The 26035-nt window shown below is 42.8% G+C and overlaps 1 long non-coding RNA gene across 2 annotated transcripts in view; it reads right to left on the bottom strand.

Annotated features, from left to right (window-relative positions):
• LOC135417759 (uncharacterized) overlaps nt 1-26035 on the bottom strand; it is a 123844-nt gene that overhangs the window by 67010 nt on the left and 30799 nt on the right. For both annotated transcript variants that reach the window (XR_010432197.1, XR_010432196.1), the window contains exon 3: nt 21582-22231. This is a non-coding gene — a long non-coding RNA (uncharacterized LOC135417759). The remainder of the gene's footprint in view (nt 1-21581; nt 22232-26035) is intronic.

Raw genomic sequence — 26035 nt, forward strand, 5'->3', positions numbered from 1 at the left:
ACTTCCACATGCTTCTGAACATGGTGAACACAAATGTTGCCACTCTGCTTTTTTACCTCTTCTCCTCTCTGTTCCTATTCTTTGCTTCCCACACAAGTTCTTCAGAAGGTAATACCTCCTCTGTCAACAATGGACTTGATCCTTGAGTCAAAATGCCACGTATTCCAAAAGGGAATTATCATAGAATAGCAGATGGGTTTGGGTTGGAAAGGACCTTAAAGCCCATCTCATTCCAAACCCCTATCATGGGCAGAAACACCTTCCACTAGCCCAGGCTGCTCCAAGCCCTGTCCAACCTGGCCTTGGACACTTCCTTACTGCCAAGTTATGAGAGAGCTAATGAAGTTCAAGACCAATTCAATACAAAATGAATTAAGGTTTTGAAACTTAGACAAAGAAGGGTTTCCCAAACAGAAATTATAAAGTCACTACTTATGGTTCTTTATGGTTCTGACCCCCTTACCTCAAAGGAGTACAGCAGAGTTGGAAAAACATGGAGAGGGTGACTAGAATGATCAGAGATAAGAAAACTGTTTCTGGCCATGGAATGATTTGATTAGTATCCTTCTGCCAGGGAACAAGAAACTGAAGTGGGAAATGATAGATGTCTCTAAAATCATGTTGGGCACAGCAAATAGTGCTCACTGATCACCTTCTCTTCTTTCTTGTGATTTGGAGGATATCAAGAGTATGACAGTAGATGCCATTCCTGATTATGTTCTCTGAAAAACTCCAGCAGGATGAGTTAGTGAATGGAATATCATCACTCCAATTTTAAATCAATGAGATCTATACAGTTAACTCCCTGCATCCCTTAATGCAAATTATCCCATAGAACATAGTAATCTTTAGGAACAGCCATTCCTTACCTCTGGTGTCACCTGGCAACAACCAGACAATGGCACCAGGTTCTTCTAATAGGCATTTAACCCAAGGAGAAAGAAAATGAGCAGAAGATGTAAATAAATTAAATTCCTGGGAATTTACCTTTATTTTTCAGACTGTAATCCAAATTTTTAAATTCTTAAATCTGAACAGCTTGATGGTAGATTACATGCCTCCAATATGGTAATCAAAATTGTCCCAAAGTTCAACTCTCAAACAATTTTCGTATATAAAGCACCAAAAGTCTAGCCAATTGTAGAAGGAGGAGGAAAGTGGCAGTCTCAGCAATACTGGAGTACTTTAACCACCTGGTACAGTCAGCCTTTGACACCAGATCTCCTTGCAGAAGCCAAGCTACTCCCAGCAGCACAACCTCCAAAGGACTTCTCATTGACTATTCCATCTCATATGCCAAGATGTAAAATCACTGAAGAGCCAGGAGAAAAGTTCAGTTAAATATTCTTTCATCAAAGGACTAATCTGCTGAAAGTAAAGCAGGATTTGGGATATTTGGTATAACGGTTTGCTCCAAAATAAGAGAAAGCTACAGGAAAATTTCTGAAAATGCTACACTACGTGCCACGGAAGCGCCTCTATAGCAAAATCAGAGCATTCAACCTGAACTTCTTCATGTATGGGCCTGACAGATCAAATTCACTATCTTTTGTTGTCCAACCCTGGATGCAGTGAGGAAAGCAAACCACAAACACAACAGGTTATGTCTCCTCAAATGGCAAACTGAGGCCCTAGAACATGGAAAAAGTCCTCTGTGGTGCAGAAGGTGAAGGAAAATAAAGGATCTCAACTGGATGTCTCTGATCTCTTCCCATCTACTTTAAGACCTGCTTAGAAACAGAGTTTTACTGCAGTTTAAGCTTTAAAGGTCAACTTCTCACATAGCCTCGGCTTAAGGCATGAAGTGTTTTAGCTCAGCTTTGAGCTGGGTGAAGGAACGTCGTTTCAATTTCTTAACACCTAAAGTGCCCTATTATCAGATTAAATGCAAAATATAAGCAGCAGCACTCTGTTGTGTGATGACTTGACTTACACTTTGTGAAAATTCAGAGAGGCAGAGATCAAATGAATGTGCAGGGATATATTAGAAAAGAAAGAACAGAGACAAAATAATTTGTGATCCCCATTTTCTGTACTTAGCATCTTACAATAGTAACTGGACTTTTAAACTCAAAATCATGATGTGAAGAAGGGTGTAACAGCTATTTGTAGGGAGTGCTTCCAAAGACATAAAAGTTATAATAAAGGTTATACAGATAAATTGAAACTTTTAAGGAGAATAAAGTAAGTAATGGAGAATACTTTAACATAGTTGAACAACTTCACTACTACACCAGCATACTGCTACTGAGCAACTTCACCATCCAATTAAAGCTAACTTAAGTGAAAATACTAATACACCTTTGGAGGGGGGGAACCCAAAGCCCCCCATAAATCCAATGTCCTATTTCTTACATGACAAAGGTTTCCAGGATTAAATGCCAGCTAAATTCTAAAGGACATATTTCCCAAATAGTATCTTACAGCAGGCAAAGCTTGCAGCTCGAGCCTTTTAAGATGACCATTCAGCAAAGCTTTACAAATGCCTTTTCATATCCAAGACAGGAAACCCACTTTTGAGTGTTCTGGTCATCTGAACTTTCAGGCAAGGCAAAAAAGAAAAGCCAAGCCCACTGCCTGAAATGTCTTGAAACAGCTTTGTAACAGGCAGATAACTACTGCACTGTGTTTTAGGAGGGCTCCCAAAATTCATTATGCCACAAGCAATTTTGAGTTATCTTCTGTTGGAATAGTAACAAGCAAACAGTAATTGCTGTTATTAGCCAAGAGTTCCAGGAGGATGTTGGTGACCAGGAGTGGAAGGTATGAAGGTATGAAGGATACTACACCGGGGCCTATGGGACTCACATGCTCTCCCAGTGTCTCCCTTCCTAAATCCATCCTTAGCAGTCAATCCTCTGTCCCTAACAAGGAGGTGTGCTCCAGCTCCTGGGGGTTGGGCAACTACTCACTCAGTGAGCTGACCACAGCCAGCTTCAGTTGATCTCTTCCTCCCAAACTCCCCCTCCAGCTCCATTTATCAGGACTCTCTCTCCAATCTTCTTAAGATGTACTCAGGCTCTTACCTCCGGGGAGAGATCTTAGATCTTGAGGACGAACTTCTTATTTCTCTACCATGCCTCAAATGATGGGTTCAGAGCAAGTCCTGTTGCTTCCCTTAGTTTTGTGAGCCTCCTGCTTTTGCTGATATATGTGTAAACACACAGACTGGTGGATAAACAGCCCCACATTTTCTCCTTGCTCTCCACACCGAGTCATTCCAGACTTTCTTAGGTACCAGGCAGGTGCACAAAGCACAGGGATTAAAAAGCTCCAGTGGTAATGGTGGAATCTTCAGAAAAGAAACAAGGATAAACTATCCATGCATAAGAAAGGTGTGCAGGATTCTTTTCTGGACAAACTATGTATGTAAATATTCACCTATTTGTATGCTTGGTAGCAAAATGTGTGTTCAATAATATATAGACTGGTTCCAAAATAGTCAACAAATGGGCTCCTGAAAATTACAAAGACTGAGCAAATAAAGAGGATGTATGTTCTTGAAACATATCACCATAGCTGCAGTTAAACTATCTCAGTTGGAGGGAAACTTCCATAGTAATCTCTCTCTTAAGACATTACCACTGATGAAGGAAACAGAAACAGTAACAATCTTAATTCTCTGCAGTGTATGACTCTAGAAGGATTACCATGAAGAGTTAAATATTTTTTATTGGTTCTAAGTCTCACATATAAATTCCTGTCACAGCAAAGAGCACAAGCTGAGAGGACATAAAGAGATAACCAGTCCCCATCAAATATTGTGCTTATTTATTGTAGCATTTAGATTATGATAACTTTTTCGTTGCTGTAGCACTACTGGATTGTTTTCTGATTCTAGCTTGCAACAGGCACCTACCTGAGTGCTGACTTTTAACAACAGGCTATTGAATCACCACAGGAATGAAATAAAAAAAAAAAATCTTATCTAAAGCTGGCATGAAATTAAACCACTCAGTGTAAAGCTGCTGTGACATTAGAATTCGTGTTGTAAAGATCTGTTCACCACCAATTTCAGCTGCAGTGAACAAGACCCTCTAGGCTTACGCATACAAAGCAGTTGTCGTGTCACTTGTTAAGGTTGTTGTATGAGGCTCATGAGGAAGAACTGAAACTCCTATTTTGCCAGCTTTAAGCTGGAAGCCGAGGATAATGTTCGTTTTTTCCCACACACAGCTAAAAAAGCACATTCAGAACAAGCTAATGAAACAACCTGGTGATGTGAGAGCTGTTCCCCCCACTGCCTGCTGTGCCAAAGGGTGCTAAAGAAGAGCACAGGCAGGATGCAACATGGTGAGTAGGACAGCAGGTACAGTGCCTCAACACCAAATACATGAAAAAGAACAATTAAAAGGGACTGTTGTAATGTTCTGGGGGTTGTTTCAGGCAAGCAGATTGGATTACTCTTCCAGGATAATACATGGGCTCTTTAAGCACATGGGAGCCTGGGGGAACAGAACTTTGCTGCTAGAAAACAGCAATAATGGAAGAAACCAAATAATTCCAGGGTTATTTTTGCTGATTGTACTGACCATCTCACTGCAAAATACTCTGGGAACTACAGAACCAGCAGGAGGCCTGAAGTGTACACATTTCTTTTTTTCTAACCAGTCAGGGATGATATGGAAGAAGCCAGTATTATTATCTGGCTCCTCTCTTCTAGAACTGTTTACATGTTGGCTTCTCTTGAGTGGGAAACACTAAGATGCTCTGCACTGGCCTTCACACTAAAATCCTGGGACACAGTACACCCCAAAGCATCCTGAAGAAGACTCTGCTATCTGTTTCTCAATTCTGTTGCTGGAAAAAACTTTCCTACAGATTTGGGTGAGCTTACTCTAAAGGAAAAGAAAAAAAACCTCCTGGCTGGAGCACAAGATATTTATTGGACTGAAAGAGGCAGGTGAGAATTGTTGTACTTATTAAAGCAAAATGAAAATTGAGAAATGTAAGGGCTACACTCAAACTCAATCTGCCCTAGTATGAAGAAGGAGAGCAAAAACCCAGTGTCCTCAGCTAACCTGGCTCAACTGCATATACACAATTCCAGTTTAATCTGCACTTTTCGAACATAATAACTAAAACCATGTACCAGAGAAGATACATCTCAGAAATACACAACTGATCTGGAAATTGAAGCAAGATACCATGTTTCTTTTAAACACAGAGGCTCCAAATCCAGTATTTTGGTTTCTGATGTCTTCTGAAAGCTAAGTTCATCAAAATCCTTAATTCACACAACAGACGCTTCACTGCCAACATGAAAAATGCCTTGAACCACATTCCAAAATAAGTACTCCCTTTACATCGGAGATAACTCTTGGGAATTCATTCTACCAGAAAGAATCCTCTTAGTTTAAGTCCTCTTGCTTCAGACAATACTCTCTGATCAACACAAACCTCGCACTGTGGTGGCTGTCTCGCTGTGAGCTTTCAACAGCCTCAAGGCAATTATTTAAATTACAGTTAGGATTATCTATTAAATAACTGAAGATGATAAACCATTTGGAGAGGGAGGAATCAATAACATATTGCAAATGTGTATCAAGACCTGCAGTGTCTCCCAGACAGTATTTCACAACTGACCAAATGTAATTTACAGCATTATGAGGACTGAGGAAACTCTTCTGTGATTTTTCATGAGCTAACTCGTCCTTTATTGAGCATTTCTGTAAGAAAACCCTGGCATGCCTGAAAAAATGAGCCCAGATTCATATCTTTAAAAACTACCCTGTTGGTCCTTCCTGGAATACTCAGCCCAGTGTGCTCATGGTCTTGTTGCAGAAGGGAGATAAAGTCATCATTTGTCTTTAGCACTACATAAAACTGGGCCAGATCCGCTCTGATAACATAAGTGACTGAAATTTCCACCTGCCTCCCCTCATATTTAAGATGAATTGGAGAAAAGGCATTCCTGCTTTTAGAGAGACAAAATAATACAAAAGCCTAATGTATAAACCTGATCTTTCATGCCAACCTACGACACCAAGGATGCAATATGGTTTTTTACATGCACTTCCCTTGGGCATATTTCAGTTTTCAAACCTGCCTACCCTTAAGCACAAGTCATACAGCAACTGAAAATCTGAATATATAAAGTGCCCTATATTGGAGGTGTAAAAGTGGACCTGAATAGTAAAAATTTCCATTTCCTAAGAAGAAAAAAAAAGTAGTTCATAGTATCTCCAGACTTAGCTGAAAAGAGAAAATTGTGTCACCAATACAAACACTGCCACAGAACTTCAGTTAAAAAAGTGCCCTTTCATTCAACCAAAACCAGTGAAACGTTCTTAATTCTGACTAAAAAAATGATCGTTTTGGAATATTTTGTTTTATTTACAGTGTCCACATCTCTGTATGAGAAGCTGAGCTTTTTCTTTCTTTCACTGATTTGAACAATTGAACAGGAAATACCAAAAAATATTTAATATTCTTGTTATAAATTAAAAAAAATGGAAATGTTCTCACACTTTGCTGAACTTCCTATGGTTGGTGATCATCCAGTTCTCTAGTTTGTTGAGCTGTCTCTGCAGGGCCTCCCTGCCTTCCAGGGACTCAACAGCTCCTCCCAGTTTGAGGTCATCTGCAAACTCGCTCAGTGTCCCTTCCAGTCCTGTGTCCAAGTCAGTGATGGAGATGTTGGAGAGCACAGGGCCCAGATGGAGCCCTGTGGAGCCCCACTAGGGACAGGTCACAGCCTGATGTCACCCCAGTCACTGTCACCCTCTGTGCCTGACCCGAGAGCCAATTGCTCACCCAGCACAGGATGTGTCTATCCAGCTGTGGGATGGACAGTTTGTCCAGAAGGATCCTGGGAGAGACAAGATTGAAAGCTTCACTGAGATCCAGAAAGATGACAGCAATTGGCTTCCCTTGATCAGCCAGGTGGGTCACCCTGTCACAGACGGAAATCAGGTTTCATAAACAGGACTTTCCTCTCCTGAAGCCGTGCTGGCTGTGACTGATGACAGCATTGTCTTTCAGGTGTTTTTCAATGCCTCCCGGAATAATCTCCATAACTTTACCAGGCACTGAAGTGAGACTGACAGGCCTGGAGTTTCCAGGGTCCTCCTAGAAGCAGGACAACATTCTCCACCTTCCAGTCATATCAGACCTCTCCAGATTCCCAAGAGAGCTCAAAAATCATTGACAGAGATTTTGCAATGACATCAGCAGCAATTTGAGGATTCTCAGATGAATCCCATCAGGGCCCAAAGATTTGTAGGGATCCAGCTGGAGCAGCAGATCCCGCACTATTTCAAGGTCAGCTGGGAGTTGTTCATTCTCGCAGTCATGGTCCTGCAGCTCAGGGCACTGAGACCCTCTTGGTCCATCACCCCTGTTGAAGACAGAGGCAAAGAAAGCATTAAACACCTCTGCCTTGTCCATGTCCCTGTTTGGGAGGTGACCAGTCCCATCCTGGACCAGGTCAGTGATATTTCTGTACTGCCTATTGCCATTAACACATTTGAAAAAACTTTCTATTGTCCCACACATTTCTGGCAGCTTCATCTCCAGTTGAGCTTTAGCCACATGAATCTTCTCCCTACAGCGGCAAGCAGCATCTCTGAATTCTTCCCATCTCACCTGGCCTTGCTTCCACTGGGCCCACACTTTCCTTTTTTGCCTTATTTCCAAGGGAAAATCCCTGCTCAGCCAAGCCACCTTCTGCCTTGCCTCCTTGACCTCCAACTTTTGGGAATTGCTGCTCCTGTGCCCTTAGGAGGTGAGGTTTGAGAAGTGACCAACACAGATGGTCCCCAGCACCTGCAAAAACATTTTCTCAGGGGACCTTATTCCCTGAGCAGCCTCAAGTCTGCTCTCCTCATGGCCAGAGCTGAGGTTTTCCTGGCACTTTGCCTCCTCTCAACAGAGATTTTAAGCTCGATCCCTTCGTGGTCCCTGTGGCCAAGACGGCCCCAATCTCCACTCCACTCACAAGACCCTCTCTGCTGACAAGCAGCAGATCAAGGAGGGCATCTTTCCCAGTCAGATCCCTTAGGACCTGCTCCATAAAGTTTTCATCCAGGTTTATCTGGAATCTTCTGGCCCAGGTTATTCCAGCTGTGTGATGCTCCCAGTTAATTTCTGGCAAGTTGAAGTCCCCCCCTGAGGACAAGGGCAGTTGCCTTGGAAGTGTCCCTCAGTTCCTCAAAGAATAATTCATCAGCGTCATCGTCCTGGCTGGGAGGTCCAGAGCAGACTCCCACAGTGACACGTGCCCCAGAGACTCCCAACTGTTCCATTGCCAGCTGTGAGCTCCAGACATTCCAACCCTTCTATTACACCTGCACTTCTGAAATACACTGTTCTTTCCAGGGACAAGAAAACCTGTGTCTACACTGCAGGTAACTGATGAGATTAAACGCATCATAAATCCAGCAGCCACACTGCATGTGAGAGAACATTAACATCTCTCTCCTGATGCTATTTACAGCAGTTTTCTAAGGCTCACCACTCATACTAACATTGGCTACCTAGCAGGAAGAAGCTGCCCAGCAAATGGCCAGAGAATTCTGGTTTTCATGGCACTGGGCTTTGCAAAGCATCAGCTCAGGCTGCTCATGGAAATAATTTCTATTTGCCCTATTAGCACTCTCCTTGTTTTGATCTGGTAATATTTTGGAGAGAACTTGTACTGAATAGGTAATTTCAAAGAGTTGGCAACAGAAGAGATGAGAGTCCTGTCCTCTCCAAAAGGACAGAAAAGAGAATGTACGAGGGGCTTTCTCCCAGAAACGTGAAGGTCACAACACAACAAGCAAACGAAACCACACACAAAATCAAGAAGCTTGCCATTAAGCCATTTCCATTACAACATTAGCACTCATTTTTAGATCTAAAATTAGATTTTAATCTGAGAAATTTCATGTGACATGCATAATCTTGAATATTTTAGAGGTAACACGATTAACAAATAGCCAATAAGTTGTACAACAGAACATTATTTCATTTTTTACATGCTGCAGTACTTGTAAGAATCATAAGATTACTAAGAGTTAAACAGAAGGAGAGAATTTGCCATATAAAAACATCTAATCTCATGCAGACCTTCTTATAGTAAACTCATACATACAAGAAACATATATCCATCATTTTTGTAGTCTAAAAGTTCATCCACTGGTTGACGTACCTCAGTTCTTTTCTGGTTTGGTAACAGCTGAGAAATAATCCATTGGTTTAGGTAGGCAGAAAACTGTAGCAGGACTATTATGAATAATCCCACTGACTCCTGATTATGTCCTACTGTCATTGTCTTTACAATTTTTCATCCAAAAGATTAGGAAGTAATCAAATTGAGGAAAAACTGCAGTGGGATTAATGGTGTCTGCAGTGCTCAGCACGATTATGTTTGTATCATCTTTAAAATGAGAATGAAAACTGTTTCATCACCAGCTGTGGGCAATTCACATTCCCAACTCATTGAAATCAAGTCTTTTTTCAGAAAGAAGAATTCTTCCAATGCATTTAATTTGAATCAAACAGCACAGCAGAGCTCTTAAGACTCCCACTCATAACCACTGTGATGTGGTGGCACAAACCTAGCAAGGTGTATAACATTAAAAATAACCTGTCCAAAGCTCTATATCCTAAAGCCAAGTAGAATAATCAGTTTGAGAAATGGGACTTGATTTTATTTAAGAGCATCAGTTGTAATACCAAAAATGACTGCTTGGACTCACCTAAACTGAAAACTCATCACTGAAAGGAAAAGTCGCTTTATTGAGTCATTTCTCACAAGAAAAACTGTCTCAAATTATTCTCATTTCATCTGCAGAAATAAAACCTCATGGGTTTGTAAGAAATTCTGGCTTTTTGTTAGACCAGATTCCTCTCTCCAAAGTGAAAACAAGTCCCACAAACTCACACATATTTCTCCAAACATACATGTGGCTTGTTTGCTGCAGAGCCATGACCACAGCACCTTATCTCTGTAAGTACCTACTTCACTCCCCCACCTTTTGGGTTGCCTGTTTAGATGGGAAGGTCTTGGAGCAGCAGTACATTCCCACAGTGGTGCAATGAGAAATGTCACACTGAGTAAAGCCACAGACTAGCACAGGCCAATGTCACCTCTGACACTGGCCAGCAGCAAACAACCAGGGCAAAACAAAGACAAGTGAGTAGTATACAGAATTACTGTCCCCTGATGCCAGCAATCTGTAGCCTGGGGGTTTCTGAAACTGAAGTCATAGGAAGTACAGAGCCCTGCACTTAATATTCGACTGCACGTGTTCTCTATAAGCATCTCTTTCACCCCCACCTTCATGAAGTATGTTTGGCCTCTGTTTATGTTTATTTTTTTAGGCCTCCAAAACATTCCATGGACATGATGTAAGTATGACATGACAAAATAGGATGGGGCTTCCTTTGCTTTAAACCACATGCTTTAAACCACATGCCCGATAATTTTACAAGGTTGTCCTGATGCTTTAGCTCCAAGGAACAGTGAGAAACTATTTTCAGATTATCTGCTCCTTCTCCCCTCATGACTTTCTAGACCACTTTCAGTTCTCCTCTTACCTTGTTTTCGAGAGTGACAATCCAGATTAGTAGTTTTCCTCCTGTATAGAGGCTGTTATATATTCTTCTCAGCCTTCTCTGCATCCTTCCTATTTCTGCCTTGTGACCTGGGTGACCAGAACACTGCAAGTACACCACAGAGTTGTACAGTGACACATGGAATACACAACCACATTTGCAGGACCCAATACTCTAACTCATTATAATGACAGAAAATTTTAAGAAAAAACAACCACCTTCACATCCACTCACTAGGCACTGTGGTCTTTAACACATACTGTGTGTAATCCACCTTTTCACTGCTTTGCTTAGAAACAATACAATATATTCCACATACCAAATTGGTTTCCTAACTAGATGTGGACTCCAATTGGACAAGACATTTTATCCAAAGCTGTTCAGCAAAATGCCACACAAAAGTAATAGTGAGGAGATGCTGGAATGATAAGAACTGATAAATTTACCATCAGCACCTCTGTGCTGGCAAACATCAGCACCAGATGAAACTGAAACAGAAGACAGGGATATGTAAATGCCTCAACCTCTTACTTTGCGAAGTGAGTAGAAGGACCAAGGAATTCTTTTGACTACATGAATTTGTACCAGTGACTAAAACTATTCACAGAAACTGTGCAAAATCTAGAGGTGATAGCCAAAAGATGACTGCTTTTATTCCTCATTAATTCCATTTATCTCATGTTTAGTCCTCCCAAAGACACTTTCCTCTGACAAAGTCCTACCTTTCAAGCAAATAAGAATAAACATGGATAAAAAAAGAGATAACAGACACCTTCTTATTCACTAGGGACATATTATTACAGGAAAGCTGTGTGTCCTGGTGATAGACCTTCTGGCCTCAGGTTGCCACCACTTCCTGACTGAGCTATGACTAGTTAAGCAACATACCCATCCTCTCCTTCCTTTCAGTAATTTTCACCTGCTTGTTCTTATAATACATATAAAACCTCAAAATACATTTGGATAGTAGCTGTGCATACCAGAAACTGCCCAATATTCCTTTTTCATGGCTTTAATGTGGAAATGCTGTTGCCAGCCCCCTTTCCTTTACTCTCCCCATCTGGAACTCCTTCATTTTTTGTTGCAACTGTGCTGGGCACCTGTTAAGGCCCCTCCAGGGCTGTGCCCAGTCCTGGGCCCTCAACAGGAGAGACCCGGAGGGGCTGGAGCGTGTGCAGGGAAGGGAACGGAGCTGGGAAGGGGCTGGAGCAGCAGGAGCGGCTGAGGGAGCTGGGGGGGCTCAGCCTGGAGAAAAGGAGGCTCAGGGGGGAACTTCTGGCTCTGCAAGTCCCTGACAGGAGGGGGGAGCCGGGGGGGGGTCAGGCTCTGCTGCCAGGGAACAAGGGACAGGAGGAGAGGGAACAGCCTCAAGTCACAGCAGGGGAGGTTCAGGTTGGACATCAGAGGAATTTCTTCATGGAAAGGGTGGTCAGGCCTTGGGAGGGGCTGCCCAGGGAGGTGGTGGAGTCCCCATGCCTGGAGGTGTCCAAGGAATGACTGGACATGACACTCAGTGCTCCTGGCTGGGGGACAAGGTGGGGATTGGGCACAGGGTGGACTCGGTGACCTTGGAGGTCTTTTCCAACCTTAATGGTTCTGTGATTCTATATTTGTGAGATTCACACTTTTGTAAAAAGTTCTGCTGGAGGAAAAAAAAATTTAAAAAGGCTACAAAAAAGATAAGCAGTCAACCTTGTTCTGATTTTGTCATGAAACAAAAGCTCAGACACAGGAAGTCTGCAGCCTCCAACTTAGTCTCACAGCACCTCCAAGACTTACCTAACCTTGATCCCTGCTATGAACCTGCCACAGTTAAAAACTAGGTTCCAATCATTGATACATACACAGAATCAGTAACTATCGAGTAGAGCTGTGCCATGAGAGGTGTGGGAACACCCAAAATTTCAATATTTGGTATAGTTTTGTTTTTCAGGTACACAAAGCCTATGGAACCCAGCACAGAGGAGGCACAAGTCCCTCCTATATTCTGTCCTCGAAAGGCTCCCTGCAGCTCAGAAACCTCTCTGTAATCCTATCCATGATCCCAATTTAAAAAAACGTACTGGGACCTCAACTATTCTTGCTAAAATAATGCAGTCCAACAGTAGCCGTTTTCTATGTCTCAAACCCCAGAAAGTCAGAGTCACTGTACCCCAAGGCTTTCCTCCCTTGGAAGAGTACAGAGTAACATTAAAATGAGGCTCAGTGTTTCCAGCATTCAAAAAATAGGATGAAAACCAGAATGTCTCATCTATCAGGCTCTGAACTTCAGCATCACTCAACAGAACATATTTCATGAATATTGCTTCTTAATTGTATGTTCTTCTGCACCAAAAATGTCAACTCCAATTAGGGGATGAACTACTTTTGGTTTCAGCTGAACTAATTCACCCATACTTAGTCTTACCTTTATTTGACTATTTATCTCCTTGTGCTTGAAACAGTTCCAGTGCCCAGGCTGTTCCACACCAAAAGAGAAGCCAGGTGATGTTTGACTTGTGATCACATCATGGAGCCTGAATAGTGAACAGATGTATTTCATACTTCTGGCAAGAGCTCACTGATGTTCATTTGGTCTTGAACTTCACATAAGCACTTACAAATCAGCCATACAAAGGCTGTGGTTGAATAGCAGATGATGTATTCCTCATTGCATGTCTGAGCTGGCAGTAAGTAAATGAATGTTATGATTTAATGATGTTGCAGTTTCATTCTAAACAAGTACAGCTGACTTTGCCCAGCATCTGACTTCACAGAAAATTTTCAGATTTTTTTATTACATGGGCATAAGTTTAATGGAAATTAAGTCAAAACAGTGAGCTGCACATTAGTTAAGCTAAGAGTGATTAAGATAAGCTGTAAGGGACAGGAAACATGGAGCCACAGAACAACTAAGCCATAATATATCTCCCACTACCAATATAACTCAGGCATGATTTTAAAACAGACAGAAACTCTTGAGGCAGCAGCAAATAAATCAGAGAGGGTACAAGTTCAAATGCTAACTCTGTATATATGATTCAAAGGCTGCATCCTGTCAAGTACTGACAGCACGCAGTATTTCTGCAATCATCTGGCCAAAGGGTTAACGTAATAAACACTGACAAGCTCGCACAGACACTACAATGAGAAATATAGGCTCAGCTTTGGCTTCAGATGTGCCTGCAACTCATTAAGGCAGGCAGGACTCGATGCATGTGCCTGCTGTCAGCATTTCGCTCCCGGATGTTCCCTATCAGAAAGTCATTTGAATCCATTTCCTTCGTTACTGTATCCTCCATCACCGGATACAGCAACTTCCTTGAGCACACCAGGAAGCTGCTGTCTTCATTTATTTATGCAATTATATTTGGCTGCTTGCTTTAGTACACAAAGGAGGTTGGTACCCTGAAACAACCAACAAATGGCTGTGTCTACTCAACTGAGCTCTTAAGGGTCCTTAAGAGCCACCCAGCCATACTCAGCATGCATTTGGACACTAATCCCTTACATGATCAACACCTAGTGTCTGTGACAAGGGACTGATGTGCAGGTACATGTCACATCATACAACAGGGAGGCACCTACCATGTGCCATACCCCAGGCCTGTGTAGCCCCACTGCCTGCAGCCCCCACGTTAACCACAGGAGTTAAGGACCCAGCAATAAGGAATCCCAATTACTAGAGGTACTGACCTGAGCCAGGAAACTGCTGTGCTTTTAAAACTGGAAAAGGAGAATGACCTCTTTGTCCCAGTTGTGCAAGACCCTGGGCCCTGAGTGACGAGTTACAGAGGGGGTTTTACTTTAAAACTGTAGAAGGCTCCAACAACATCCACCCTCCAGATTATTAGAGGAGCCTTCAGTTCTTTTAACACCTTCAGAGAGAGTGCAAAGGAGAAAAGCTGCCCACGTTTTTTCAGGAGATACCTCTAGTGGTAAACTTGAGAAAACAAAGGAACTTGACAAAAGTTTAAAGGGTAACATTCAAGCAAAATAAAGCATTCCACAAAGCATTGACTTAGCACACGCTAGCCCTGTACAATTCAGCAGAATCCAGCCCATCTGGTCTCAAGCTACCCAAAATATTAAGAAAGGAGGTTAGGAGAAGAAGTAAAGAAAAGAGAGAGAAACGAGAGAAAATTATGGCTACCACCAGCATCCTATGAGAGTCCAGCTCCCCCATGTCCAAGTGGCAGGGTTTGCACACACGGGGAGCACGTGGCGCTGCTTTGATTTGTTTTGGCCCCTGTGGTCACACCCCCGCCCCCAGGAAGGATTTTCGTGTGCCAGACAGCCCAGGCTGGGTCAGGGGCTCCAGGGCCTGGTGTGGGCAGTGCCCCCTCTATGCAGGGACTGATAGCAGCTCCGAGGCTGCCCCAGGGGGCTCACAGGGGCTGGGTGTGGGACAGGGCACCACTCCACCTCTGTGAGATTCAACCTGTCCCTTCCACCACAAGCACTTGAGTTGGTCTGAGCCAATAATTAATTATAATAATCCAGTGTCTCACAAGTTGTTAATGCTGATGCAGAAATACAGCTGTTGAGAGATTTTATCTGCTCCACAGTTTTCCCAGAGATACTTGAGGAAGTTCCATAACTAAATACAGAGAATTCCTTTTCAGCAGGAAAGGCTGGCAGAAGGTAAATGACCTTTCCACCTTCTGAGAAGTACTCATCACTGACAGGGCAGTACATGACTATTTTACTGTAGCAAGGGCTACTGTCCTCTTAGAACAAGTTTCTGAAGCTGCAGATGTTGACACAGAATTCAGGGAAGTAGTAATGTCCAACACAGCACTTTCTTGAAAGCGGAATAAGCTTGACAAAGTGCAAGTCAACAAAGCATAATGCTGCTTAATGGAGCCAAGGCAGGAGAGGGATTACTAGTAAAGGAAAATAAAACTAAAAAAAGATACATTTGCCAACTAGTTGTTTGTGCCAGTAGGTAAGGTACCACCTTGCAGTTTCTAGTATTCAAGGATCTCAGTTGTCTGGATTTGGCTACCAGAGTTCCAGATGACATTATGGCATTATCTAACAAGCCTTTGTTATCAGAAGGGAAGGTATGCGAGGCAGTGATTGTATTACTTCAATATTCACTTTGGGTGAGCTCCATAGCTTGAGTTTCCCAAGTGTTTACTCATTCTGGCAGGCCTTTTCGAAGTATGTATTTTTAAATAAAAGTAACGTATTTCACCAACAGCATCATAAACACTTGCTCAAAAATCATACCACCTTGCCGTTTCTACAGGTTGTTTCCTGTGCTCAAAGGTCTGCTCAGTCAGGTATTGCAACATGTTGTTGATGTTCAGTTAAAACCCCATAACCCCTGTCACTACCATGCAAACGAGCTCGGTGATCTAAAGGTATCAAATGAGTGAAACCCAAAGGAAATTAGACGCCTCATTTGTAGAATGGACTCGAAGAGCCAGACTGCAAAACAACCTCACAAAGAGGACCTGAAATCCCTGACCACGAGACGGAAGCCACCTATGCCATGTCAGGCCCTGCCCCACAGCAGCACCCCTGATCTGGCACAAGGGCCTCCAAGCACTCGGATTCAGAGCCCAGGAGTCTCTTTGAAAAGCTTCTTTTCCAAATTACCATGCTGTGATCAGGGTTCTTACCTGGAGAAGTCTGTAGAGAGGACAGAGCATTGGATTCCAGCAACTACTTCCAGGTTGACTACTGAGTTTTCCAGGTAGATGTACCAGGAGTGCTACCTGGAAGACTCTCATATCCTTGCTTTCCAGGTGGAAGCCCTACCTAGAACCTCCTCCTCTGTTACCAACCATGTGCTCTCTTGGACAGGACCTTGGCTCTGGAAGTCCATGCTGAGTGCCCTTGCCTCACAAGAAGCTGGTATTACCTGTAACTTCCAAGCAAGCAGGACACATGGCTTTCAATTTCTTTAGACTGTGGAAAGGAAAAATAAAATGTATGTTTTTAAGGAAAGATTTATAGAGATATATGTAAAATTACTCTTGGTAACACCTATTCAGTTCCATTCAGCTAATAGTTTTCATCACTAAAAACCAAACAGATTTGTTTACCCAGAGACTTGTGGCAATTTTGCTACAACTAGAAAGATGAGGTGTAACACAAGAACATGAAAACATGATAAAATGACAGACAAAAAAAAAATCATTTTTAATTAGGAACTGTCACGTAGGTAGAAGCTGATCAAAGAGTTTCCTAATGAGTCCATGAATTTCTCCTGCTAAGTATTTTCATTAATTACCATGGCCTAAAAGGAGGGCTACTTAAATCTGCTATGACACAAACTCAGAGGTCATCCTCAGTATTCTAAGGAATACTTTGGAGGTACTAGAAATCTTTGCTGTTACAAGGAAATGGGATGAAAGGCAGTAAAAAAAAAAAAAAGAAAAAAAATAAAAAGAGCTCCTTAGGAGTAAAGAATATCACAGAAAGGTAAATCAGTTGAAAAAGTGAGAGTTCTTCAATTGCAAACACTAAATGAGAACGAGATTTAAAAGAAACCCTCTATGGTAAATATTTCTTTCTTCCCAGTTGTTCCCAATTAATGAAAATTCACTGTTAAATATTCTCACAGATAGTTGTACACCCAAAAAAAAAAAAAAAAGAAAAAAGTAAATACTGAAATTGGGAACTGAATCTTCTCAGAGCTCTGCATAACACCTGTTTTAAGTATAGTGCATATTTTAAAAAGTAACAAAATTGCAAGGGCATATTCTTTCAGAAATATTATAAAATCATATCTTTAACCACTATTCATCTAGCCCTTGAATAATTTAATTTCCTCCCAAAGATAACAGTTATTTTGGTCTGTTTGACAGCATTACCTATGTACAAAGAGCATACCACGATGAACTCAATCTCACTGGTGCTTCAGCTGCATTCCTAATAATCTACTTTTTGATATTCTTTTATTTTTAACTCTCTGGTCACATAGGCACTGCAATATTCTTCGTGCAGAAAATAAAACTGTACAGATATACTTGGAAAATAATGCAAACCTCTACAAGTAATCTAAGTGCTCAACATGGCCTGTTTTTTAATAAACTGACAGCAATGATCTCTCCCAGTGTTCTTGATATTTTAATCACTCAAGTGGTAGTGACTGACAAGAGTAGGATTTACAGCTTTCAAACATAGGCCACGATACCACATCTCAACAAATATTGGTATTTATACTGAAATAACAATTGGGGTAACCACTGTAAAAAAAACCCAACAGGTTAAAAGTGCTTATAAACAGGTATATGTCTATTGCTCTTCTTCTTTCAGAGGTTCAACACTGGAATTGTTACAAGCCTTTTGTTTTAAAAATTACTTAAGAAGTACTATGTTGTTCTGTGACTGATCCAGTGGAACTGCAAATACACTCAGCTGATGAAAAATACTCTGTAATTCTGAAGGACTGATTTCTTTTTTGTATTGTTCAATGCAGTTTTTGTCACAGAAATATATCAGAAGTACTGTTGCTCTCAATGGGTTATGGATATGAACTGAGTTTTAGTAATTAGGAAAAAGTACTTTTTTCTTTATTCTCTTAAAGGTAACTTGAAAGGTCTCTATTTTTTTTTTCTGGTTAAAAATGGCAATATTAAACTCAAATTATTCAAAGGTTCAATAGAATTGAAGAGTAAGAGGACAGAGTTAACCCAGTTCAGCAGTTGTCTTGTTTACCTCCTCAGTTTCTTCTGTTTTCTTAAATAATTTTAATAACTGGCCTTTTTAACCTGATTTCCTACAGATCACATCCTGGCTATGAATGCAAACTTTAAAGAGTATTTGTTTTAAATAGTAATATCTAATTCTTTTTTAGATATTTTTTTACTTACACGGTAAAAACTTCCAAATTCTCAGATGTTAGGAAATTAATTCATTTTAGGAACAATAAGGCTCCTTCCCCCAGTCTTGCTGCAAAGGCTGTAACATCACAATACAACTTGTACTTTGACAACTGTAGCTCAGGATGAGCAGCCTGAACCCTTTGGCGTGCTGGCACACTATCTGGCAGCACATGGAAAACATGTTATTGAAATCACTCAACTGTATATGAAATAATTAGAAGCTAAATATTGTTTGCAGAAATCACTGGGGAAATACTTCATGCGATGGATGAAGACAATAAAAGGGAACTGTTTACGGAAAATTTTTGACCAGAAAAGAAAAATAAACAGGTCAAAGAAATTACTAGCAAAGGACTATTTACTGGTTTGATTCATCACAAAAGGAAAAGAACAGCAATGACATCATTTGCTCCAGGAGACGAAGTACACACATGACCTGGAATGTTCTCATTAATAGATTACATCTATTACAATGTGTTAGAATAAAAAAAGATCATTGTTAATCAACATTTCTTCAAACATTTAAAGGTTCAACCCTAATAAAAGGACATAATTAGATTACACTGATAAATGCAAATCTCTTCAAAATATTTGTAAGCAAACACGTGACTAGATGCTTTCCAATAAGACTTGACAAGTGGAAAGCAGAAAGAAAACATGAAAGACTTCAGTTCTCCTGTGCACTATGAAAGCTGTCAGAAGTTCATGTTTCAGTTCTGGCAACCTCAGAAAATATTTTTAATCACCTGAGCAAGGATTACCACGAAGGTGAGCAAGGAAAGAGACAAGCACTTGCTAAAACACCAGTGGGAATTTTTCACGTAGACCGAGCCCCATAAAATGTGAGGAAAAAAGAAAGACAAAGCTAAAAAATTGGTAATGAATAATACCCAAAAACCCAAACAAAATATGAGACAATGAGATTTAACATAACTCAGGTTGAATGACCATTTCTTCCCCGGAAATTACAGCTACCACGCCACTTAGCCTTGAACTTTAACAAACCCACAGATAAAGCAAGAAAACACAGCTGCAAACATCGTGGGTCATCAGAGGGGCTCCTCGAGTGCCTCTGCTAACTCAGGGTACTGCAGGAGGGCTCCAGCTGTGCTCACCAAGGGTTCAAGGTGTTTTGACTTTAGGCATGCAATTTAAGAGCCAGAATGAAGAGCATAGGCTGTCTAAGGGAAAGAGACTACAGACCAGGTTTACAGGATAACTAGTCAGAGGTTAAACTAGGTTTAAGCCCCTGAAGTTACTGCAAATGCATCCTGGGGCTTCCACCAGGAACAAACCACCTTATTTAGAAATCCCCCGCCCCAGTTGTTGTTTTCTTTTTCCAGTGGATGTGGTAAATTCTTATTTGGGATTTCAAGTCCAGGGCTCCCTCTGATAGTTTTGAAAACACCGGATTTTTTTGCCAAAATTTAACCCCTGCTGGCATTTTCATATTTACACTTCAGAGGAAAATCACATCCTGAGGTCCCAGCCAGCAGACTGTGCTCTTGCCTGAATTCCAGTAGATCTGAGCCACTGCTGGATGTTTGCTCTCCTTCAGTGGATAAAGACCAAGAGGAAGAAAAAGCGAGGAGGAAGTTGGTCCTATTGCCTCATTGCAAGGAATCCACTGCCAAAACAGCCCCAGCAGCTAATGCCTGTGTCTGCAGCGCACATCTCGCCTTGGGGTCCTGCTGCTTTTAGCAAAGCAGGGCTTTCCTGTGTCTTGCCACACCCCTCAAGCACAGTCTCCTCCCCTCGAGCTGCAGGCACAGGAGCTGTGCTCCTGCAGGTAGGAGGTACCTGCCCCATTCTGCACAGGTCTGTTTGGGCACCAGTTCCAATTAGGTTAATTTTCAACCTATTCTAGAACTGAGCATCTTCTGCTTGACCATCTCCTAGCCCCCAGCTTTTGCTGCTCCCATTTTGCCTTTCTAAACCGCTCTCAATGCCTCACCCCACAGTGAACTGCAGAGACTCATTAGAAAGGCAGATTGAGTGCTCTCAATCCTGCCACGAGCTGACTTAAGTTATCCTGTGCCTACTTTTTCTCGTCCCTGCCTTGGTTAGAAAATATACTTCTGCTCAAGTTTTGATCCATTAGTTGGAAAATTAAGCAATTAATGCAGACAACATCTGTGGAAAATGATTTATCAAACACGAGTTCAGTAACCAAAGTGTAAATTGAAGCCAACTTCAAGAGCTGGAGGCTTAATATATCTTCAGGAAAAAAGAAGGAAATAAAAAGAGAGAGAGAATGACTCTTCACAGAACCTAAACCTTCTGGCAATTACAAATGGGAAGATATTTAGAGGTGTGATGAAGAACAAAGAAACCATTACAGCAGCCTAGAAAGGCTAGTTTTATTTTAATCACTGTGGAATGATGCACTGGTTTAAGAAATACACCGTTACAGCAATGGTCTAGTGATCTGACTTTGTAAATGCTACTGAATTTAAGCTATGTGATACAAATGCTGTAGGTAGTCAAAATTTAAAAGTGGTTTTGAGGAAAAAATACAGCATTATTGGAGGACAACGATACCTCTTATAATCAAAGGTAATTCTGAATGTGATTTTGTGTTATCTTGATTAAACAACCATCTTGTGGACTTTTGACAAGTTTCATTAAGAATAAATTACATTTTCTCTCCTGCAAAATTAAGAGAGCACTAGAGGGAATCATCAGTCCTCACTAATCTTATCAAAGATTATATCAATATTTGATATTTTTATATCAGTAAGCCTCTCATGCAAAATACTGCAGATCTTTTACACTTATCTGCTCTTAAGAAACAAGAGCAGCTAAAAATGCCAACAGTAAATACTTGTGGCATTAAATAACCTGTGTTTTTGATGGTAAATATGAAAAGGTTTGTTGGGTGACAGCTGAAAGACGCCTTCATCTGCACCACCACATTTCAGTGCTCCTGTGATGTTCCTTACCACAGAAAGCTGGGAATTTAGGCACTCCTGCCCAATAATCCTGTTCCTATTGTTATGATCCAGTTATTAAAATTGTTAGAAATGCCTCTACCCGAATTAAGGTACAAACAAGACCAGATGCCAAAATCAATAGTATGGGTTTTGTTCAGTGGCAAGTGTGAGACAGAGAGAGAAAGAAAGAAACAGGAAAAAGGAGGCGGGGGGGGGGAGAGGGAATAGAAAAAAGAGAGTGACAGAGAGAGATTAAAATAGAAAAAGTATCACCACTCCATGTCACCTGGCTGCATCCCGTCGGTCAGGTTCTTCTGGTCTGCTTGGTGGGGAGGGTTTCCTAAAAAACATAGAGTCCAATGGATTAATATACATTCAGGAGATGCCCAGGCACCTCCCAACCTCCCATGGAGCGGAGGGGGGAAGCTTTGCAGTCTCTTGTAACAGACTGTGGATTTGTTGGATCAGTTGGATCATGTGCAGTGCTCTGGTAGTGGAAGGCCTCAGGAATGAGTCTGGGGGTGCTTTGGGGGTCTTTGGTGGTTTATAACCCTTCTCAGCTGCCTCTCACGTGAATGTCCTGTGTGTACGTGGTCTTCCCGGGGGCCAGAGTGTTACTCCTTTGGTTTGGTGTGGAGAGATTTCACCATCACACACCCAAAGCCTTTCTCCTCCACTACCCCCTGAGCCCAGCCAGGGCTGATTCTTAACACACCTAAATTCTTCTTTCCTGAGCCTTGTTTACTTCTCCTCAGACGTGAGGTGATTAGACAATAGCCTTATCTCAAGTCCCCAGTCACAGTCCAAATTCCAGTCAGGCTTCGGTGGTCCCAGACAGGCAGTTGCTTCCTTGTAGTTTGACAAAAAGTCTTTCTGTGATTTTGACAATGTTTAAGACATTACCGACATTTCAGTCCATCACAACTATGGAGGATGCTATCAACAGGAAAAAAACAAAGAGGATTACAACTTTGCCTTCACCTACAGAAAAAAGAAATAGTACTGAATAATTTGGCTGTTTAATTCACTCTACAAAAGTTCCTGGCTTTTGGGTTTGTTGAAGATTTTGGTTATTACTTCCAGTGTTCTGCATGGTAGTCACATAATTTTTAGAATACTTTTGTGACATTACTAATGAGTTTGAGAGCTTCAAACCAACCAATTTGGACACTAATTCCTACACAGTCCTATTTAACCATAATGTCTTTTTTTCCAATTTCAATCAAGCGCTTCATTCAAAATAATCTTTGTAACCCCTTACTTGGGACTCTGTAAGCAATTAGAGGCACTGGAAATGTAAGCCACAGGTATACCTATAACCTTTTTGTTCTTTGCAGACACATAAATTAACCCTCCTCCTCATAATGTGCATATTGTTGCTCATTCTCTCCCCGTATTTTCTTCTAAATTAAGACTAAACTGGATAGCTTCATTTTGCATGGAGGGACCTCCAAGTAAAACACTAACCAGACAAGAAAAAAGTAGAACTCTGCCTTTAAATTGAGATCCAAAAGTTTTCTACCCATTTGAATACAGCAGGAAGATTCCTACTCCGTAACAGACATATCAGGTATCATTACACAGGGCAATTTAAGGGGCAAAGGTCTTTGTGAGGCATTGAGTAAAATATAGGTTTGGTCATGCTCAAACTATAAGCTCACTGAGCTCACACACAGTGAATAATTTTACCTGGGAGAGGACAAATAGTCAGAGCTAGGTCCAAAACACAGCAGTATCACTTCAGGGTGTTCCTTTTATCCACTGCACTGGGGTTGGTCTCTTTTGCCATGTCTCAAGTGAGAGGATAAGAGGAAATGGCCTTAAGTTGTACCAGGGGAGGTTCAGATTAGGTATTAAAAAAAAAATTCCCTGAATAAATGGTCAGGCATTGGAATAAGTTGCTGAGGAAGGAGTCACTGTCTCTGGAAGTGATCAAGAGACATCTGGATGTAGCACCTGGGACATGGTTTAGGGGTGATTATGGAAGTGCTGGGGTGACCTTGAAGGTCTCTTCCAACCATCATGACTCTGATTCTGTGTGACACAGGTTGTAGGACGAGCTCAAGACCAGATTTGGAAATGCACACTGTAGAGCCAGGGCAGACCACTGTAGAGCCCATGCAGGGCTGGGGGGGGAAGCACAGCATCCCAGGAAGGCAGGGAGAGTTTGGCCCTGGGCTCCAAGCCAACACAGGTATCACCAGTTACCTCACAAGCAACAGCTCATCTTTCCGAAAGGCAGCAGCTCCCAGCTTGTGATAAGTTCCTACCAGCACACTTCACCTCTCATTTGGGTTAATTAATATCCACCACCTGCCTCTGGAAAGTTGCCAACCTCAGCACAGTGCAGTTAACTTCCCTTCAGGCTTCTCTATGTAGCAGATGAACTGCCAAAGCAGGTGTTTGCACAGCTTTATAGTGAACTGCATGTCAATCCCCCAACTGCAGAGAAAATCCTACAGTGTTTGATTTGGCCTTTGGACAGAAATCAGAGTATAACAATGCCTGCAGAAACTTCTATGAAGTAACTCATACATGATGCAACTGATAAACAGAATCCAAACAAAAATACATCGTACAATGCGACACGTTTGTTGAAACAGGGAAGCCTGGATGGAGTCTTCTGGAAAAGAAATGAGAATTCTTGCCTTAGAAGGGAATTTTTGATAAATTTATGCTGAGCAAAGATAATACACAATGAAACACCTCTCCTCGGGGAAGAGTCTTAGGCTTTTATCCTATTTTGTACATCCCTACAAAATCATAGAATCAAAGAATGGTTGGGTTGGAAGGGACTTTAAAGATCACTCCATTCCACCCCCTGCCATGGGCAGGGACACCTCCCACTAGCCCAGGTTGCTCCAAGTCCCGTCCAACCTGGCCTTGGACACTTCCAGGGATCCAGGGGCAGCCACAGCTTCTCTGGGCAACCTGTGCCAGGGCCTCCCCACCCTCACAACCAAGAATTTCTCCCCAATATCCCGTCTAACCCTACCCCCTCTGTCAGTGTGAAACCATTCCCCCTTGTTCTGTCACTAGAGGCCCTTGGAAATAGTCTCTCTCCGTCTTTCTTGCAGGCTCCCTTCAGGCCCTGGAAGGCCACAACTGGGTCACCCCAAAGCTTCTCTTCTCCAGGCTGAACAATCCCAACTCTCCCAGCCTTTCCTCCCAGCAGAGCTGCTCCAGCCCTCTGATCCTCTTGGGGCCTCCTCTGGACTGGCTCCAGCAGCTCCATGTCCTCACTGTGCTGTTCCCCAGGGCTGGAGCAGCTCTGCAGGGGGGTCTCCCCTGAGGGGCAGAGGGGCAGAATCCCCCCCTGCCCTGCTGCCCACGCTGGGGGATCAGCCCAGGGCATGGGGGGTGTCTGGGCCAGGGCAGGTGCCCACTGCCCTGGGGAGCCTGGGCAGTGCCCAACCACCCTCTGGGGGAAGAACCTTTCTAATATCCAACCTAAACCTCCCCTGACACAGCTCCAGTCATTCCCTGGGGTCCTGTCCCTGGTCCCCCCAGAGCAGAGCTCAGGGCCTGCCCCTCCTCTGCCCCCCCTGAGGAAGTTGTAACTGCAGTGAGGTCTCCCCTCAGTCTCCTCTTCTCCAGCTGAACAAAAAGTGCCCTCAGCCGCTCCTCACACAGCTTCCCCTCAAGGACCTTCGGTATCATCACGGCCTTCCTTTCAATACTCTCTAGTGACTTAATGCCTTTTTTATACTGTGGTGTCCAAAACTTCCCCTAGAACTCAAGGTGAGGCTGCCCCAGGGCAGAGTAGAGCAGGACAATCCCCTCCCTGATGCCCCCAGGACAGGGATGTCCCTCCTGGCTGCCAGGGCACTGCTGACTCATGGCCAACTGCCCACCCACCAGCACCGCCAGGGCCTTTTCCCAGCACTGCTTTCCAGCATCTCATTCCCAGTCTGTCCATCCATCTGGGGTTGCCCCATCCCAGGGGCAGAATCCAGCACTTCCCCTGGTTGAACTTCCTACACTTGGTCATTCCCAGCCCTCGGATCTGTCAAGGTCTCTCTGCAGGGCCTCCCTGCCTTCCAGGGACTCAACAGCTCCTCCCAGTTTGGGGTCATCTGCAAACTTGCTCACTGTCCGTTCCAGTCCTGTGTCCAAGTCAGTGATGGAGATGTTGGAGAGCACAGGGCCCAGATGGAGCCCTGTGGAGCCCCACTAGGGACAGGTCACAGCCTGATGTCACCCCAGTCACTGTCACCCTCTGTGCTTGATCCAAGAGCCAACATCTCACCCAGCACAGGATGTGTCTATCCATCTTCCAGATGGAAGGATCCTGGGAGAGACAGGATTGAGAGCTTCACTGAAACCCAGAAAGATCACATCAACTGGCTTCCCTTGTGTTCTAGGGTTTGGGGATTCCATGTCTTGCAAAGTTCCCGTTCCCACCGTCTGTTCCCAAGCCTTGGCTACCAAGGGCCGGCCACAGGCCAACGACTCATGGACCTGTCCATACACACCTCGATCAACCAGGGGGGTCACCTTGTCATAGAAGGAAGCAGGACTTTCCTCTCCTGAAGCCCTGCTGGGTGTGACCAATGACAGTGCTGGCTTTCAGGTTTTTTTCAATATTTCCAGAATAATCCTCTCCATAACTTTACCAGGCACTGAAGTAAGACTGACAGGCCTGGAGTTTCCAGAGTCCTGCATCTTGCCCTTCTTGAAAATCAGGACAACATTCACCAGCTTCCAGTCAGCCGGGACCTCTCCTGCATTGAGACAGCA

This window comes from Pseudopipra pipra, chromosome 8 (assembly GCF_036250125.1).
Source record: "Pseudopipra pipra isolate bDixPip1 chromosome 8, bDixPip1.hap1, whole genome shotgun sequence".
In the NCBI taxonomy this organism is placed as follows: domain Eukaryota; kingdom Metazoa; phylum Chordata; class Aves; order Passeriformes; family Pipridae; genus Pseudopipra; species Pseudopipra pipra.